This window comes from Oncorhynchus clarkii, chromosome 1, assembly GCF_045791955.1.
Source record: "Oncorhynchus clarkii lewisi isolate Uvic-CL-2024 chromosome 1, UVic_Ocla_1.0, whole genome shotgun sequence".
NCBI classification, from domain to species: Eukaryota; Metazoa; Chordata; class Actinopteri; order Salmoniformes; family Salmonidae; genus Oncorhynchus; species Oncorhynchus clarkii.
This window is the reverse complement of record NC_092147.1, coordinates 45,561,489-45,579,199: the sequence shown is the minus strand read 5'-3', so window position 1 is coordinate 45,579,199 and position 17,711 is coordinate 45,561,489.

Genomic DNA, 17,711 nt, shown 5'->3' with positions numbered 1-17,711 from the left:
AATAGGTATTGCTTTTATTAGAAGGTTTACGTTGCAAACAGATTGTTGGGCTTAGATTCCATACAGATTGAGTCTGCCTTGATGTCAGCATTGCACCTTCTCCTCTCACATCCTTATCTATGTAGTTATTTAGTTGGGATTGTTAGTTTAATTTCAACACACTCTCTGCTGATACAGCTGTAACCTTGTAGAGTTAATACAGAGAGATGTTCAAGTACTGTATTGTAGTCAACCTTTATTTAATGTAGTCATTCATAATGCCATCTCTTTACAAAGGTGCCAAAGGAACAAAAAGGTATTGGTCGACAATAGAGGTGGATGCAGTTGAAGATTCCTTGATGAACTTTATCCGAATGGGGAAAAATGCCTGGAAAACAAGACTGTGAGAAATGCATTGCTGCTTCTCCCCAAGCGCTAGTAAACAGGGACTGGAGAGCAGTACAGTTCTATAGACACAACAGAATAGTTGCAGATCAGATAAAATAAGTGTATGAGATGCTTCTGGCTCTCTCATAGGCAGATGACAAATGTCCTCTCACTGTTCAGGGGAAGTTTTTCCTGGTGGATGGTTCACGAGGTGAGATCTTGCATGGAGCCCCAGATCGAGGGTGATTGACCGTCATCTTGAACTTCTTCCATTTTCTTTTAATTGCGCCAACAGTTGTTGCCTTCTCACCAAGCTGATTGCCTATTGTCCTGTAGCCTATCCCAGCCTTGTGCAGGTCTACAATTTTATCCCTGATGTCCTTACACAGCTCTCTAGTCTTGGCCATTGTGGAGAGGTTGGAGTCTGTTTGATTGAGTGTGTGGATAGGTGTCTTTTATACAGGTAACGAGTTCAAACAGGTGCAGTTAATACAGGTAATGAGTGGAGAACAGGAGGGCTTCTTAAAGAAAAACTAACAGGTCTGTGAGAGCCGGAATTCTTACTGGATATATTGAATCCATTACTAAAATGGTTGTTCCAGTTTAAATACTTTAATGAAGAACTACACTACAGCCGTTGAGTTGCCTTCCGTGTTGCATCATTCTGGCATTCTACATGGATATTTTCAGTCATAAAATAGAAATAATGTGTCAAATATAGAGATTTTAAAATGGTTAATTATTTTACGCTTCCATTAGGTACAACTTAGGCAGTTGGATAGCTTTTATAGATTTCATAGGAGACATTCTCTCGATGGCTGATGGCAATGCATTGAGTGGCTGATGTCAACATACAGACTCAATCTCTAGCCACTTTAATAATGAATTATTCGATGTAATAAATGTATCACTAGTCATTTAAACTGTGCCACTTTATATAATGTTTACATACCCTACATTTCTGTCATTTAAATAGTTGAGGCTGTGTGTTAGTTTAGATGGTGTTCAAGGTACAAAGTGTTCAACCTCCTTTCTTAGAGAACTTTAGTGCCCCCCTGTGGAATATCACGTGTCGTTACATGGGGATCAACATTTGTTTTTGAGGGTTGAAAAAAACAAACATGGGTAATGTTAGAATAAAATCATGCTGAGGAAGTTTTATTCAAAAGACGAAGGATGAGACACGACGTGTCGTACAGTGTCAGGCTTCAGATCAAAAGAAAAACAATACAGTCTCTGCCTCGCAGTCCAATCAACAGTATTTTAAACAAAGCACAGTTTGAAGGCTAAGCAAATGTCATTCATATTTCACAAATGTAAGGCAACACTACATCTATTCCAGATAAAGGGGTGGTTTTTATTCGTATAAAAGGAATAATTTATATAAGTGTTTCTTATGTGGCACTATCCAGGTCTTTCTTGCAAAAGTGGGTTCTTTTGGCAAGAGAGACCTGGTTACCGCAGAACCCAGCAGTTATATTTCATCTGCAGCTGTCTGCTTCCCTTACATGTGCAAGTTGAGACAGGGCCTCTTCGCGTCAGATGTACCTCCTTCGGAATAATACAAATTTGAATCGGAACTTATATTATTCCGATCAGCACTTACCTCTACTCTTTGGTCAACAAATCAACAAGTCCAATGAAGAAATAAACATTCTACTAAAAGGGTATACTTCATAGCTCACAAGAAACCAACAACACACACCACAGATCATTTTCAACTGCAATAAAACTTTATAGAAACAGAATTCTTTGGAACATGGTGATGATAAATTAACATTTGCCTAACTAGAATAACAAGTGGATTAATATTAATCTCTAGTTGATACTGAGGGACATATTCTATCATCACACCAGCGTACTAGATACTCTGGATACTCCTAAGGGGTTGAAGCAGTCCATCTTCAGGAAGAGGCTCACAATTGGCCCAGTGTCGTCCGGTTTAGGGTTTGGCCGGGGTAGGTCGTCATTGTAAATAAGAATTTGTTCTTAACTAACTTCACTTAAATAAAGGTAAAAAATAAATTAAATTTAGATGTGTGTGTGCGACCCCTTACAACTGGCTTTGCTCCATCTCTTCAGAAAGAGACTCTTCATCCACCTCCAAGATAGAGGGCAGTGATGGAGAGACACACACTGGGAAGAAAGGCCCAGACTTAAAGTTAACGTCCCAGTGAATGGGCTTCACTCTCTTCCTACGCCCTCGTTGTCTATTCTCCCGCTCGGCTTTGGCACGGGAGGCGGGCATGTGCCCCCGCTTGATAGGAGGCTGTTCTGCCAGTGGGACCAAGGGGGTCAAGAGGGTATCAAAGGGGCACTTCTCATCCGCCTGCACGGCTCTCCCACTGGTCAGTAAAGGGGAGTGGTCGGTGCGACCTGTGTGGCTGGGTGTATGTCTGGTCAGGGGGTGACAGCCATCTCCGCAGACTAAAGGTGGACCACAGAGGAACATCCTCTCAGTGCTACTGAAGGACAGGGGCTCAGAGGGTAATATGATTTGTTTGTCACCCAGTTGTTCTGGTAGCTGCTGGTCCAGCATAGCAGACTGGATCTGTAATAGCTGGATCTTCTTTGACACACGCCGTGATCTGGTGTTGGCAGGCCGGGCTGGCACTGGGGAGGCAGGTGGGGCAGGCACTCGGCTGGAAGGAACCGGAGAAGCAGATGGAGTAGGCACCAGAAGGTCAGGTACATAGCTGACCATTGGGGTAGGCAATGGGATGGCCATCAGGGGAGGTGAGGCTGACACTGCAATGGTTGGCAGCACAGGGAAAGAATTGGTGCTCTCCCTCCTACCCATGTAGTTTATAATCTCTAATGTCTGGTTAGGGAACCTCAGAGTGCTGCCATCAGTATGTCTTGTTATCCTAGCTATCCCGGTCTTGGGTCGAGCCAGGCTTCTGCTGGCCTGGACCTCCGGCTGGAGGACATCCACAGGAGAACATGGCGGTTGCAAGAGGCTTCCGTCGGGCAGAGACCGTCTGGCCTGAGCAGGAGGAGAGCGGGGCCTTTGGTCCTGGATGTTAGACCTCTTGAGAGGATTGGCCTGGATCCTGACCTCAGACTGGCTGCATGGAGTCCCAGATAAAGGAGCTACTGCCTTGGCTGCAGTGGAGCATAAATTGGGTCTCCTAGGGATGCTTCCTGGTATCTGTGGTCTGCTGGATTTAACCTCTGGCTCCTTCTTGTGGCTGGAGATCAATGTGCTCCCTCCGGTTTTGGTTTTAACCGGACCCAGAGGCTTGCTACCCATCTGTCCCTCCAGCTGCAGACGAGGCATGCGAGGCACCTTGAGGGTGTTTTTGTTCCTTTGGGCATTGAGAGAGGTCACATTGAGCATTGGGAGCCTGATGGGTGGAGTGGCCAATTGAAGCCTTCCCATGTCAGCCCTCTCTTTAATCACATCCATGTTGTGGAAGTGGGATCGGCTATTCTTTCTCCCTGGTGGCATTGGCTGTAGGACAATATCACTGGCACACCGGACACTGAGGATGTCTGTCAGGCTGTTCTCAGAACTGTTCTGACTGGTCTCTTGTGTCCTAGTCCTGGACTTCCCTCTGTCTTTCATGGCTGTGAGAGTCACAGTGGAAGAGCAAACAATATGTTTGAGAATAAGAATATAGAATCAATTACATATATTACAATAGAATTTGATCAAAGTTGTTTTTATGAACTAGTGTTTTTCCACTTTCAAAGGACATTCCAATTCCTGCCAAAATGTTCACAAATTCATAAAAATGAAAGATTCACAGACTAAGGCCTACCTTCAATTTGGACTTCCAGATAATTTGCTCACGTAGGATTTGACTGTACAGTTTCAAGAATATATTAAGACCACAATACCTAGTTTAAATAAATACTTTTTTTGTCACAAATCACAAAACATAACCGTTTTTCTTACAGTTATTGATCAAATAAAGTTCTCATAAGATAAAAGTAGTGTATTTGAGATTATTTCATTAAATTATAGGTCCTACCTTAGTTCAGGAATAGCATCAATGTCTATGTCTATGGAATGTCTTATTTTAACAAAAGAATGCTTCATTATGACATCATGTACATTATGACATAGTAGCCGTCCACATAATAAAAGTTTGTCAAAACCACTTGAATAGGCATGAAATGTAAAATTAAATAAAATAGGCCTAATTCAACATTTGAAGAAGATAGTACTTTGACAGTAAATATTCAGTTTATTGGCTTTTATTTTCATTACAGTAGTGGTTTTGAATGTATTAAAATGAGAGTAGACCTAGTGAGTTTCCTAGAACTCAATCGCTCATTGAACATCTGTGTGGAACGTTCGCAGCTGACGCCACGGACGCCTTTGAAAAACATTCACGATTTTAGTTTCATATTCAACTTATCAGCAATAATGCACGGCAAATACATTCCCAGTACTCAAATAAACCTGACAATCGCAATTGTTTATTTATTAGAGCATCCTCTTAGAACGAGAATCACTGTGGTGTCAATGTTTTTGATTATGTCCAAGTAGGAACATAGCTACTGGTATTTTGACTTCTATACTATAATAGTAGTAGTTGTGTGTGTTTTCTTGTTGTGCATTCGTTTTGAGTCAAAGCTAAACCCACAATTTTTTGGTCCCATTCGGTATTAGCACCGTCAGCCAATAGGGGAAGTGACATGCCTGAAGCCTAAATTGATGTTGTCAACTAAACACAATTCAATATTACTTTTGTAATACAGTAAAGCCTAAAGTTAAGGCTCTCTTACAAACTAATATAACAGTATTTATTCAACCTTAAAATAAGTAACAGATCCATGGCCACATTTTGAGGTTACTGTAACTATACATGTATTCATATGTAAAGTTAATCATATAAAATGTGCATGTTCAAGATAGCATGCATACTGTAGGTTGTGGAGATATTCACAATTGCTGTAGTCAATGTAGAATCTCGAACGGCACTGATCACTTGCACCATGTCATCTCGACTTCAAACCAGGTCATTTGGTTCTGCTTTTTGATGAAGCAGTGTGGTTTCGTCGCCAGGGTTGTGGGTGCGATTCCCACGGTTGACCAGTGTGACCGTATGCTAAATGACTAAAATGTAAATAACTAGTGGTGGAAAAAGTACTCAATTGTCATACTTTATTTTTTACAATATATTTATTGCCATTTTTTATTTTTTTAACAATTTAACAATCATCAGAATATGATACAGATAATGCCCCGTTATTCCTTCCACCTAAACAAAACACCATGCTACATGGGAGCACATCGTGCAAAACCCTTCCCTCCCCAACACAGGAACACCCCCCTCCCTCCCCTCTACCGGTATTAACTTCACTGATTAACAACAAAAAAAGAAACAGAATGACCTTCACATTCCATGCTAGAAAATAAATGATTCAACACAAAAACAAATAATAATAATAGATTCATGAAGAAAGTAGTAATGAGGCAGCTAAGGTGACGTCTCTAGAAACTACTGAAAGTCCCCCCAGACATCAGTAAATTCAAAGGGTTTATTACGTCAATTGTATGTTATTCTATCAGATGGAATATAGGAAGATAGTTCTTTTAGCCACATCTGCTTGCTTGGCGGAGTGTCACTCTTCCATATAATAGCTGTGCCAATTTAATGAATCTGGTTTTGCTACAAATATAATACATTTGTACAGTAATCTAATCAGACCTACATACTTAGGTCCAATATTCTTCCTCTGTAAAACTTCAAACAGATAGTTCCATTCTATGCGGTCAAAAGCTTTTTCCGGTCATTCTCTACATAATGCATAATATTAAATAATCTTCTGATATTATCAGGAGATGAGCGGTTTCTTACAAAGCCTGTTTGGTCCATATCAACCAAGTCCGGAAGAACCTTATCCAGTCTAAGAGCAATGAGTTTCGCAAGAATCTTATATGAAGTGTTCAATAGAGATATTGGTCTATACGACCCACAAAGCATAGGATCTTTCCCAGGTTTTAACAAAACTGTGATCATTGTCTGGGAGCTTTTCTGTCTCTATGGCATAATTAAACTTACTGTAAAGAGGCTCAATTAGTTTGGGTAAAAAGGATCAAAAGAAATCAATAGGGAATCCGTCTAACCCTGGTGATTTTCCCCCAGCAGTGTTGAAAATGGATTCCCTAAATGGATTCCCTAATCTCTTTCTCCAAGTGCTCTCTATCCTCATCATTAAAGTTTGTAAATTGAGTTTGTTCAAAAACTCATGCATTGTGGTAGGGGCATCACCTTCAGACTTGTACAATGTTTCATAAAACTCCCTGAAGTCTAGATTAATTTCCTCAGGACTGTGAACAACTGTGTTACTGGGTAGCTTAATAGAGCTAATAACTCTACTAGCATCCTCTCGTCTTATCTGGCCAGGAAGCAACTTTCCTGCTTTATCTCCATGTTCGTAGTGGTTTTGTTTTGTTCTCCTGAGAGCATTTTCCACTTCATGGGTCATCAGGGTGTTATATTCCAATCGCTTTGAGTCTAATTTTTGTAGAGTTGAGTCATCAAATGTTACACTATGTTCATTTTCCAGATCTGTAATTTCATTCTCCAACGAATCTACTTGAGCCTTATACATCTGACAAGCATCTGAACTAAATGATATGATTTGCCCCCTCAGATATGCAAGGAGAGCTTCTCATAAAATTAGGGAAGAGGCAGAGTTGTTATTGGTGCTAAAAAATAAGTCTATATGAGTGTTCAGAAATGTTACAAATGTGGGACTATTTAGTAAATATATACCAAACCTCCATCTTCTTGAGGGTGGCTGTGCTCTACTGACGGGTACTGAAGCCAGCAGGGCAGAATGATCTGATATACATCTTGGTAAGTACTTACACCCAGTAGTTAAACTTCCCCTGGCTGCAGGAATAAGAAATAAGTCTCTTCTAGAGTAATTGTTATGGACAGGGGAGTAAAATGAGTATTCTTTAACCTTTTGGTTGTGAAATGTCCATAAGTCTACGAGTCCAAAGTGTTTAATTTCTGCTTTTAACATTTTAGCTTCCTGTGTGAGGTTGATACTATTAGAGGAAGATCTATCACTGGAAGGGTCCAGTACCAAGTTAAAATCCCCTGCCATTATTATCTCTGATGATGGGCATATTAACTTTAAAAAGATGTCTTGGTAAAATGTAGGATCATCATGGTTAGGACCATACACAATCACAATGGTAATGGGCTCAGTATTAATGAAACCTTGAATGATCACAAACCTTCCCCCTTTGTCTTTATTCTGAGATTGTATCTGAAAGGGGCAATGCTTATTAATGAGTATGGCCACCCCTCTTGCCCGAGATGTGAAAGATGAATAGTACACTTGGCCCACCCATTCTCTTCAGTTTATCATGCTCAGAGTCAGTCAGGTGTGTCTCCTGAAGAAGAGCTATATCAACCTTATGCTGCTTTAGATCATTCAGAATGCGTTTGCGCTTGACTGGACATTTAGTACCCCTAATGTTAAGTGTCATAAAAGTATAGTTATTAGGTGCAGACATCTTTAAAGAAAATAAGAAATAGGGAAAAGTAAAGAAACAAAATTGCATTGAGTGTATACAACTTGAAAATTTAAAGTAGTAAACATCTCGTGAGCTAATACCCTGACCCTACCACAAACCTACCCAACTCCTTCCCCAACTGAGGGAGTGAAATAACCCATATCATTAGATGCTAGTCTTTAAACTAGATGTACCTACTATGCATAGCATCGCTCTAATTAGGTTAATTCTAAATTATATGTATATGGAAGTAGAAGTACATTGACTGTTCCTTGTAGCATAAAAATATTGTTAGTCAAGTAACAAAACATAATTTGATTACAACAATAATGACCGGACTATTTAGCCCAACTTGAGCATGTCTCAACAACAACAAAAACCTTGTGTGCATTCATAGTCACCAATAGAGCCTACAAGCACACCCAAATGTCAACCAATCGGCATTCCCCAATGCGCCCTGAGACCTGTGCTGCGAGGCGACAAAAGCGATGACCACAAATGCACCCCAGCAGGTCAGGAAAAAAGACATCAAGCTGTGATGTATAAATTAAAACCTTTAACAGACGATAACAATCATCTCTCATAAAATAGGGACAAGTAGTTAAACAATCACCATCCTCCTGAGTTCACTGTCCCCCAAAAAATATTATATATAAACACGTACGGACATACACAAGTGTAAAGCTATCAGCTAGTTGGCAAATAGGTGGCCAGCGAGTAACTTGTCTCGGTATCAGTAACGCTAGCATATATCTCTCACAATAAACAAGCCAGCAAATGTAATAGTAGCTAAAATTCCCTGAAGTAATATAAACATAGTTAGGCTTGAAACCCAGTCAAAAGCCACATAACTATTTAACCAAACCCGACTGGACCTCTCTGCATAAATTAAAGTATACAGAAAAATTGTAACTACCTGGCATAGTGTGGACATATAGTAGCTAAAGCTACAACCTTGTAAACTTAGCGAGCTGGCTAAGTAGCACAGCCAACATTAGCTAACATCCAACTTTACCTCGCTAGTCATTATCGCGCTACCCATCTAGCCAGCCATCCAGCCAGTCGATCATATGAGTAATTTCGTTGTTTCATCATGTGCTAACAGTTCACTATCCATTGTATCCATGTTCAAAAGACAGTTCCTCGGGATGTAGGAGATGTGAACAAGTCAGGAAGTTCTTTCCTCATGTATGTTTCAGCCATCTTCACAGAGTCAAATGTGCGCTCACCATTCTTGGTTTCGATCCACAAAGTCGCTGGTTAGCTCAGGTCGTATGCCAAGCCAGCCTGACGTAGAAGTCTCTTCAGTGGGGAGAAAGCCATCCTCCTCTTGTGTAGTGTGGGAGAAAGATCCGGAAAGATCATGATTCTGGCATCTCCATACTTGAGCTCTCCCTTTGCTCGGGCAGCAGAGAGGATGCAAACCTTGTTCTGGTAGTGTAGAAATGTAATGACAAATGCCCTGGGTGCAACCTGGCCAGGCAGCCGCCTCCGTAGGGTGCGATGGGCCCTCTCGATCTCCAGTGGGTGCGCGGGAGGGGGTAGATTCAGAATTTTGGGAATCTATTCCTGTAGAAAGCAGATCACGTCTCTTCTCTCCAAGGCCTCTGGGGAAACCTTGAAGTCTCAAATTCGATTGCCTTTGGAAATTTTTGTAATAATCGAATTTCTCCTCGAGTTTAGAGATGGCATCTTCTCACTTCTTGTATTTTTGGTCCACTTCCTCGTGGACGTTCATTCTGAACCATGCTGGTGCTTCTTCCGAGCTAGCATCTGCCGAATTCGAAAAAGGGCTGTCAGAGAGGGGCATTTTTCCATGCCTTGTCTGAGGCTTTGACATATTGGGCATCTTTTAATTTGGCGATACAATAGATGTTTTAACTTCCAACTCACTATTGACGAACAGGTAAACCGTGTCAAATGCCTTAAAAAGGTTATAAAGTTTGAGGACGCTACGCAGACGCGTCTTGTTAGAGCTTAGCCATTTCCAGAAGTCTCAATTGTCATACTTGAGTAAAAGTAAAGTTACCTTAGTAGAAAATGATTCAAATAAAAGTGAAAGTCAGCCAATAAAATACTACCTGAATAAAAGTCTAAAAGTATTTGGTTTTAAATATAGTGGAAGTGATTAGCGAGTACACCAGATCAGAGGCAGGAGGGATGACCAGGGATGTTCTCTTGATAAGTGTGGGAATTGGACCATTTTCTGTCCTGCTAAGCATTCAACATGTAATGAGTACTTTTGGGTGTCAGGGAAATGTATGGAGTAAAAAGTACATTATATTCTTTAGGAATGTTGTTAAGTAAGTGTAAAACATGTCAAAAACATAAATAATAAAGTACAGATACAGTACTTTAAAGTATTTTTACTGAAATACTTTATATCAAAATAAAGAAAGTCGCACACTCCATATATAAACTCCCATATGTGTGTTATTTACAGTGGTGTAAAGTACTTAAGCAGATTAAAAACATGAGCTGGTGCTCACCCAGAAAAATGTGTTTATGTGTTTACTATCAAAATAAAGAAAGTCGCTCACTCCGTATATAAACTCCCAGTAATTTATTGTGTATTTGCCCACGTTTCAGCATCACTGTGTCTTCTGCAGGGAAAGTTTCTAAAATCATCCTATGGAAGAGATACATAGATGATGTCTTTGTGCTCTGGGAAGGAAGTCAGCAGGAACTAAATGAATTCCAAACTCTACTAAACGAGAGCTCTGAATACCTCAAAATCACCATGCAGACTGATGAGAGAAAAATACACTACCTGGACTTATGGATCATCAAATAGAATGATGTAGTACACACAGACTTATATACAAAGCCCACAGACCGCAATACCTTGCTATGTGTGAATAGTATGCATCCCCTTCCCCTCAAGAATGGTCAACCATACAGTCAGTTATGCAGGATTAAACAAATCTGTGGCCACCAGACAGATTTTGACAGCAATGCTAAAGAAATGACAGATCAATTCAAAATGAGAGGCTACAAGGACAAAACTCTTGATACTGCAATGATGAAAATATCTCATAAACCAAGAGAGGAATTACTTAAAACTCAACCAAAGAAGAAAAACAACGCAACCATCTTTTGCACTAAATACACCAAGGGTTCGGAGAAAATGAAAGCAATCCTGAAAAAGGACTGGCATATTCTGCCATCAGACAAAAAAAATAATTGCACACCTCTTCACGGAATCCCCGCTGGTGGTCTATAAGCGTGGTCACAATATTGGAGATAGCTTGGTGAGATCTGACATGCCCCCTGAGCTCACTCAGACACTCTTGACACCTATCCCAAATGGGAACTACAAATGTGGATCATGCGCACAGTGCAATAGCATTATAAAAACATCCTTCTTCAGACACCCACATACAGGTCGAAACATCCCTGTTAGGGGTAATCATCTCATGCAAGACCACGGGAGTAATCTATCTCATCATCTGTTCATGTGGAAAAGCCGACAAAGGGAGCCTTACAGGATATCCTCTCTAAAAACATTGACCCCTAGTGGTCTGAATATTGACTTTGATCTCAAGCCCTTCTTATGAACAATTCCTTATTTTATGAACAAGTCTTATAAATTGATGTAATCTTTCTACAGCTTACTAGTGTACACCTAATATGTTCCCCTTGTTGATGATGCTCATTATAGATTAAGGTTGAACCAAAAGATTACATGTAACAAATATGAAATGAAATACGAAACAATGAAATATGTGAAATTGAATTAAACAATAATGTATGTGGATGCTAATATGATGTACTATATTCAATGATGTTTCTATACGATAACAATAGCCTAATATATTTAATATGCCATAAACGATTGTTTAAAAAAAAAATCTATAATTAAATCTAAATAACTTAATCATTATGGCACTAATCGCACTGTTTGTCTACATAACCTGGTTCAAGTTTTCATGACATTACCCTGAAGAAGGCACAGTGATGCTAAAACATTGGTAAATACCCAATAAATTACTGGGAGTTTATATATGGAGTGTGCGACTTTCTTTATTTTGATATAAAAGTATTTAAGTAAAAATACTTTAAAGTACTGTATCTGTACTTTATTATTTATGTTTTTGACATATTTTACTTTTACTTAACATTTCTAAAGAATATGATGTACTTTTTACTCCATATATTTTCCCTGACACCCAAAAGTACTCATTACATTTTGAATGCTTGGCAGGACCGAAAATGGTCCAATTCCCACACTTATCAAGAGAACATCCCTGGTCATCCCTACTGCCTCTGATCTGGCGGACTCACAAATCACTAAACACAAATTCTTTGTTTTTAAATGATGTCTGGGTGTGACCCTGGCTATCTGATTTGCTTAATTTAAGGAATTTTAAATTCATACTTTTACTTTTGATACTTAAATATATTTTAGCAACTACATTTACTTTTGATACTGAAGTATGTTTAAAACCAAATACTTTTAGACTTTTACTCAGGTAGTATTTTATTTGCTGACTTTCACTTTTATTTGAGTCATTTTCTACTAAGGTAACTTTACTTTTACTCAAGTATGACAATTGAGTACTTTTTGAATCACTGGTTATTTACATTTTAGTCATTTAGCATACGGTCACACTGGTCACCCGTGGGAATCGCACCCACAACCCTGGCGACTAAACCACACTGTGCTTCATCAAATAGCAAAACCAAATTACTTGGTTTGAAGTAGAGAATACATTAAAAGTACATGTTGCAAGTCATCAATGTCGTTCGAGATTCTACTTAGACAACATCAATTGTGAATATCTCCACAGATCCGCCACAACCTACAGTATGCATGCTGTCTTGAACATGCACGCTTTCTATGATGAACATTACATACGAATAAATGTATGGTTACAGTAGCCTCAATGTGGCCATGGATCTGTTACTTATTTTAAGGTTGAATAAATACTGTTACATTAGTGGTTAAGATGGCTATTTACTGTATTACAAAAGTAATATTGAATTGTGTTTAGTTGACAACGCTTCCAAATTTCAACATTTTAAATTATATATTTACTGCTTGGATAGTTCAATTTAAGACACTGGCTTAATTCCATTCTTTCACTTTCATTTTTGGTTGAGTTGGAGACGTGAAGCCAACATATAATTTATTAACTTGTTTTGTCGACAAATTAACAGGCTATTTATTGTATTTCTAAAGTGAAATTGAAATGTGTTTGGTCGACAACATCAATTTAGGCATCAGGCATTTCACTTCCCCTATTGACGGTGCAAATACCGAATGGGACCAACATATTGTGGGATTAGCGTTGACTCAAAACGAATGCACGACAAGAAAACACACACAACTACTACTATTATAGTATAGAAGTTAAAATACATGTAGCTATGTTCCTAACCCTAACCTTACATAATCAAAAACATTGACACCACAGTGATTCTCATTCTAAGAGGATGCTATAATAAATAGATAATTGTGATTTTCAGATTTATTTGAGTACTGGGAATTTATTTGTCGTGCATATATGCTGATAAATTGAATATGAAACTAAAATCGTATTTTTTTTTCAAAGGTGTCTGTGTGGCGTCAGCTGCGAACGTTCCACACAGGTGTTCAATGAGCGATCGAGTTCTACTAAACTCACTAGGCCTACTCTCATTTGAATTCATTCAAAACCACTACTGTAAAGAAAATAAAAGCCAATAAACTGAATAATTACTGTCAAAGTATTGTTTTTATTCAATTGTTGAATTAGGCCTAAAGTTTTAACAAACTTTTATGGACAGCTGCTATGTCATAATGTACATGATGTCATAATGAAGCACTCTTTTGTTAAAATACGACATTTCATAGACAGGTCATTGATGCTCTTCCATATCTGAGGTAGGACCTATAATTTAATGAAATAATCTCAAATACACTACTTTTATCTTATGACAACTTCATTTGATCAATAACTGTAAGAAAAACTGTTATGTTTGTGATTTGTGACAAAAAAAATATTTTTTAAAACTAGGTATTGTGGTCTTGTGTTTCTGTTTTCAAGAATATATTGTTGAAACTGTATATTCAAATCCTACGTGAGCAAATTATCTGGAAGTCCAAATTGAAGGTAGGCCTTAGTCTGTGAATCTTTCATTTTTATGAATTTGTGAACATTTTGGCAGGAATTGGAATGTCCTTTGAAAGTGGAAAAACACTAGTTTATAATTACAACTTTGATCAAATTCTATTGTAATATATGTAATTATTCTATATTCTTATTCTCAAACATGTTGTTTGCTCTTCCACTGTGACTCTCACAGCCATGAAAGACAGAGGGAAGTCCAGGACTAGGACACAAGAGACCAGTCAGAACAGTTCTGAGAACAGCCTGATAGACATCCTCAGTGTCCGGTGTGCCAGTGATATTGTCCTACAGCCAATGCCACCAGGGAGAAAGAATAGCCGATCCCACTTCCACAACATGGATGTGACTAAAGAGATGGCTGACATGGGAAGGCTTCCAATGGCCACTCCACCCATCAGGCTCCCAATGCTCACTGTGACCTCTCTCACTGTCCAAATGAACAAAAACACCCTCAAGGTGCCTCGCACGCCTCGTCTGCAGCTGGAGGGACAGATGGGTAGCAAGCGTCTGGGTCCGGTCAAAACCAAATCCGGAGGGAGCACATTGACCTCCAGCCACAAGAAGGAGCCAGAGGTTAAATCCATCAGACCACAGACATCAGGAAGCATCCCTAGGAGCCCCAAAATATGCTCCACTGCAGCCATGGCAGTAGCTCCTTTATCTGGGACTCCATGCAGCCAGTCTGAGGTGAGGATCCAGGCCAATCCTCTCCAGAGGTCTAACATCCACGACCAAAGGCCCCACTCTCCTCCTGCTCAGGCCAGACGGTCTCTGTCCGACGGCAGACTCTTGCAGCCGCTATGTTCTCCTGTGGATGTCCTCCAGCCGGAGGTCCAGGCCAGCAGAAGCCTGGCTCGACCCAAGACCGGGATAGCTAGGATAACAAGACATACTGATGGCAGCACTCTGAGGTTCCCTAACCAGACCTTAGATCTTATAAACTCCACGGATGGGAGGGAGAGCACCAATTCCTTCCATGTCCTGCCAACCATTGCAGTGTCAGCCTCCCCTGCCCAGATGGCCATCCCATTGCCTACCCCAATGGTCAGCTATGTACCTGACCTTCTGGTGCCTACTCCATCTGCTTCTCCGGTTCCTTCCAGCCGAGTGCCTGCCCCACCTGCCTCCCCAGTGCCAGCCCGGCCTGCCAACGCCAGATCACGGCGTGTGTCGAAGAGGATCCAGCTCTTACAGATCCGGTCTGCTATGCTGGACCAGCAGCTACCAGAACAACTGGGTGACAAACAAATCATATTACCCTCTGAGCCCCTGTCCTTCAGTAGCACTGAGAGGATGTTCTTCTGTGGTCCACCTTTAGTCTGCCACCCAGCCAACGTAGGCGGAGATGATGGCTGTCACCCCCTGCCCAGACCTACGCCCAGCCACACAGGTCGCACCGACCACTCCCCATTATTGACCAGTAGGAGAGCCGTGCAGGCGGGTGAGAAGTGCCCCGTTGAAATCCTCTTTACCCCCTTGGTCCCACTGGCAGAACAGCCTCCTATCAAGCGGGGGCACATGCCCGCCTCCTGTGCCAAGACCGAGCGGGAATGGGAGAATAGCAAACGAGGGTGCAGGAAGAGAGTGAAGCCCATTCACTGGGATGTTAACTTTAAGTCTGGGCCTTTCTGTGTCTCTCCATCACTGCCCTTGATCTTGGAGGTGGATGAAGAGTCTCTTTCTGAAGAGATGGAGTAAAGACAGTTTTAAGGGGTGGCACACACACACACTCACTCACACATGTACACATATCCTCATTTAATTTTTTGGACCTTTATTTAAATTGTAAAGTTAGTTAAGAACAAATTCTTATTTACAATGACGACCTACCCCGGCCAAACCCTGACGCCACTGGGCCAATTATGAACCGCCCTATGGGACCAGTGCCTTATACCGCTGCGCCAATCAGGAGCCCTATTGAGACCTCATGGCCTCCCATGGACCAGAGAGGATCAACCAGCATCATCCCAGCATCTGCCCTGCCTGCCCTCCTAGTACCTCCACTGCCCTTTCAACCCCAAACCACAAAGGGCAGGTGACAGAAATGATCCAGTGCCCACCGATCCAGGCTGTTCTGCATGAGCAGCAGCAGCTACTGTCGGATGTACTGTTGGAACAGACTTTTCCTATGAGACCCAACAGGAGCCACAAGCTGTCAAAGTACTTTCATCCCTGGGGTGTGGAGCTTCTCGAACAGTGTTCTCTTCCTGAAGATGGACTGCTTCAACCCCTTAGGAGTATCCAGAGTATCTAGTACGCTGGTGTGATGATAGAATATGTCCCTCAGTATCAACTAGAGATTAATATTAATCCACTTGTTATTCTAGTTGGGCAAATGTTAATTTATCATCACCATGTTCCAAAGAATTCTGTTTCTATAAAGTTTTATTGCAGTTGAAAATGATGTGTGGTGTGTGTTGTTGGTTTCTTGTGAGCTATGAAGTGTACCCTTTTAGTATAATGTTTATTTCTTCATTGGACTTGTTGATTTGTTGACCAATGAGAAGAGGTAAGTGCTGAGTGGACTAATATAAATGAAGTTCCGATTCAAATTTTTATTAATCCGAAGGTGTCACATCTGACTCACAATTTAATGTCATAATTCTTCACGTTTTCAATGTATAGCAACACTGACAAATTCTAAGGTGGAACTATTTGTACTACAGCATTGGACATGAGGATCTATCCAAACACAGTGGTTATGAATTGCGAGAATGCTGAACAACATTTTCTGACCAATAGGCTTGTTTGTCGTAATATTTGGCCAAAGGTTTCTTTGCTTGAGTCAAGAGGCCCTGTCTCAACTTGCACATGTAAGGGAAGCAGACAGCTGCAGATTTAATATAACTGCTGGGTTACACGATAACCAGGTCTCTCTTGCCAAAAGAACCCACTTTTGCAAGAAAGACCTGATAGTGCCACATAACACAACACTTATATAATTCTTCCTTTTAAAATTACCCCTTTATCTGGAATAGATGTAGTGTTGCCTTACATTTTCTGAAATGTGAATGACATTTGCTTAGCCTTCAAACTGTGCTTCGTTTAAAATTCCGTTGTTTTGACTGCGACGCAGTGACTGTATCGTTTTTCTTTTGATCTGAAGCCTGACACTGTACGACACTTCGTGTCTCATCCTCCGTCATTTGAATAAAACTTCCTCGGCATGATTTTATTCTCACATTACCCATGCTTCTTTTTCAACCCTCACAAACAAATGTTGATCCCCATGAAATGACACGTTATATTCCACAGGGGGGCACTAAAGGTCTGTAAGAAAGGAGGTTGAACACTTTGTACCTTGACACCATCTGAATTTACACACAGCCTCAACTATTTAAATGACAGAAAATGTCATATCTGCTCTCACACAGTACATTAATAGATGATGATCCCTTGGGTTTTTCACAGTCCATCATAATAAGTACTTTTTGGCAACTTATGTGTTGTTGTCTAAGGTTCATTCCAAAACGCATTATCTCCACCAAAGCCCAAAGCTTACTAGCATTATAAAGATATCCATCAAGTTTAAGAGGTGTTACCACATTTTTGTAGATATGTATCTGCGGGCCAGTGCAAAGGCTCACATTGCATTGTAAGATTAGTCATGCATCGTACCCAGTTCCTCTCTAGAAATGCATGAGAAGCTATGACTAAGCAGAGCAGTATGGCTGTATCAATTGTTCTAGAACTGGTTCAAGAAAGAAGGTTAGGTTAGTTAGGCTACATGTGATCGCGCGTCA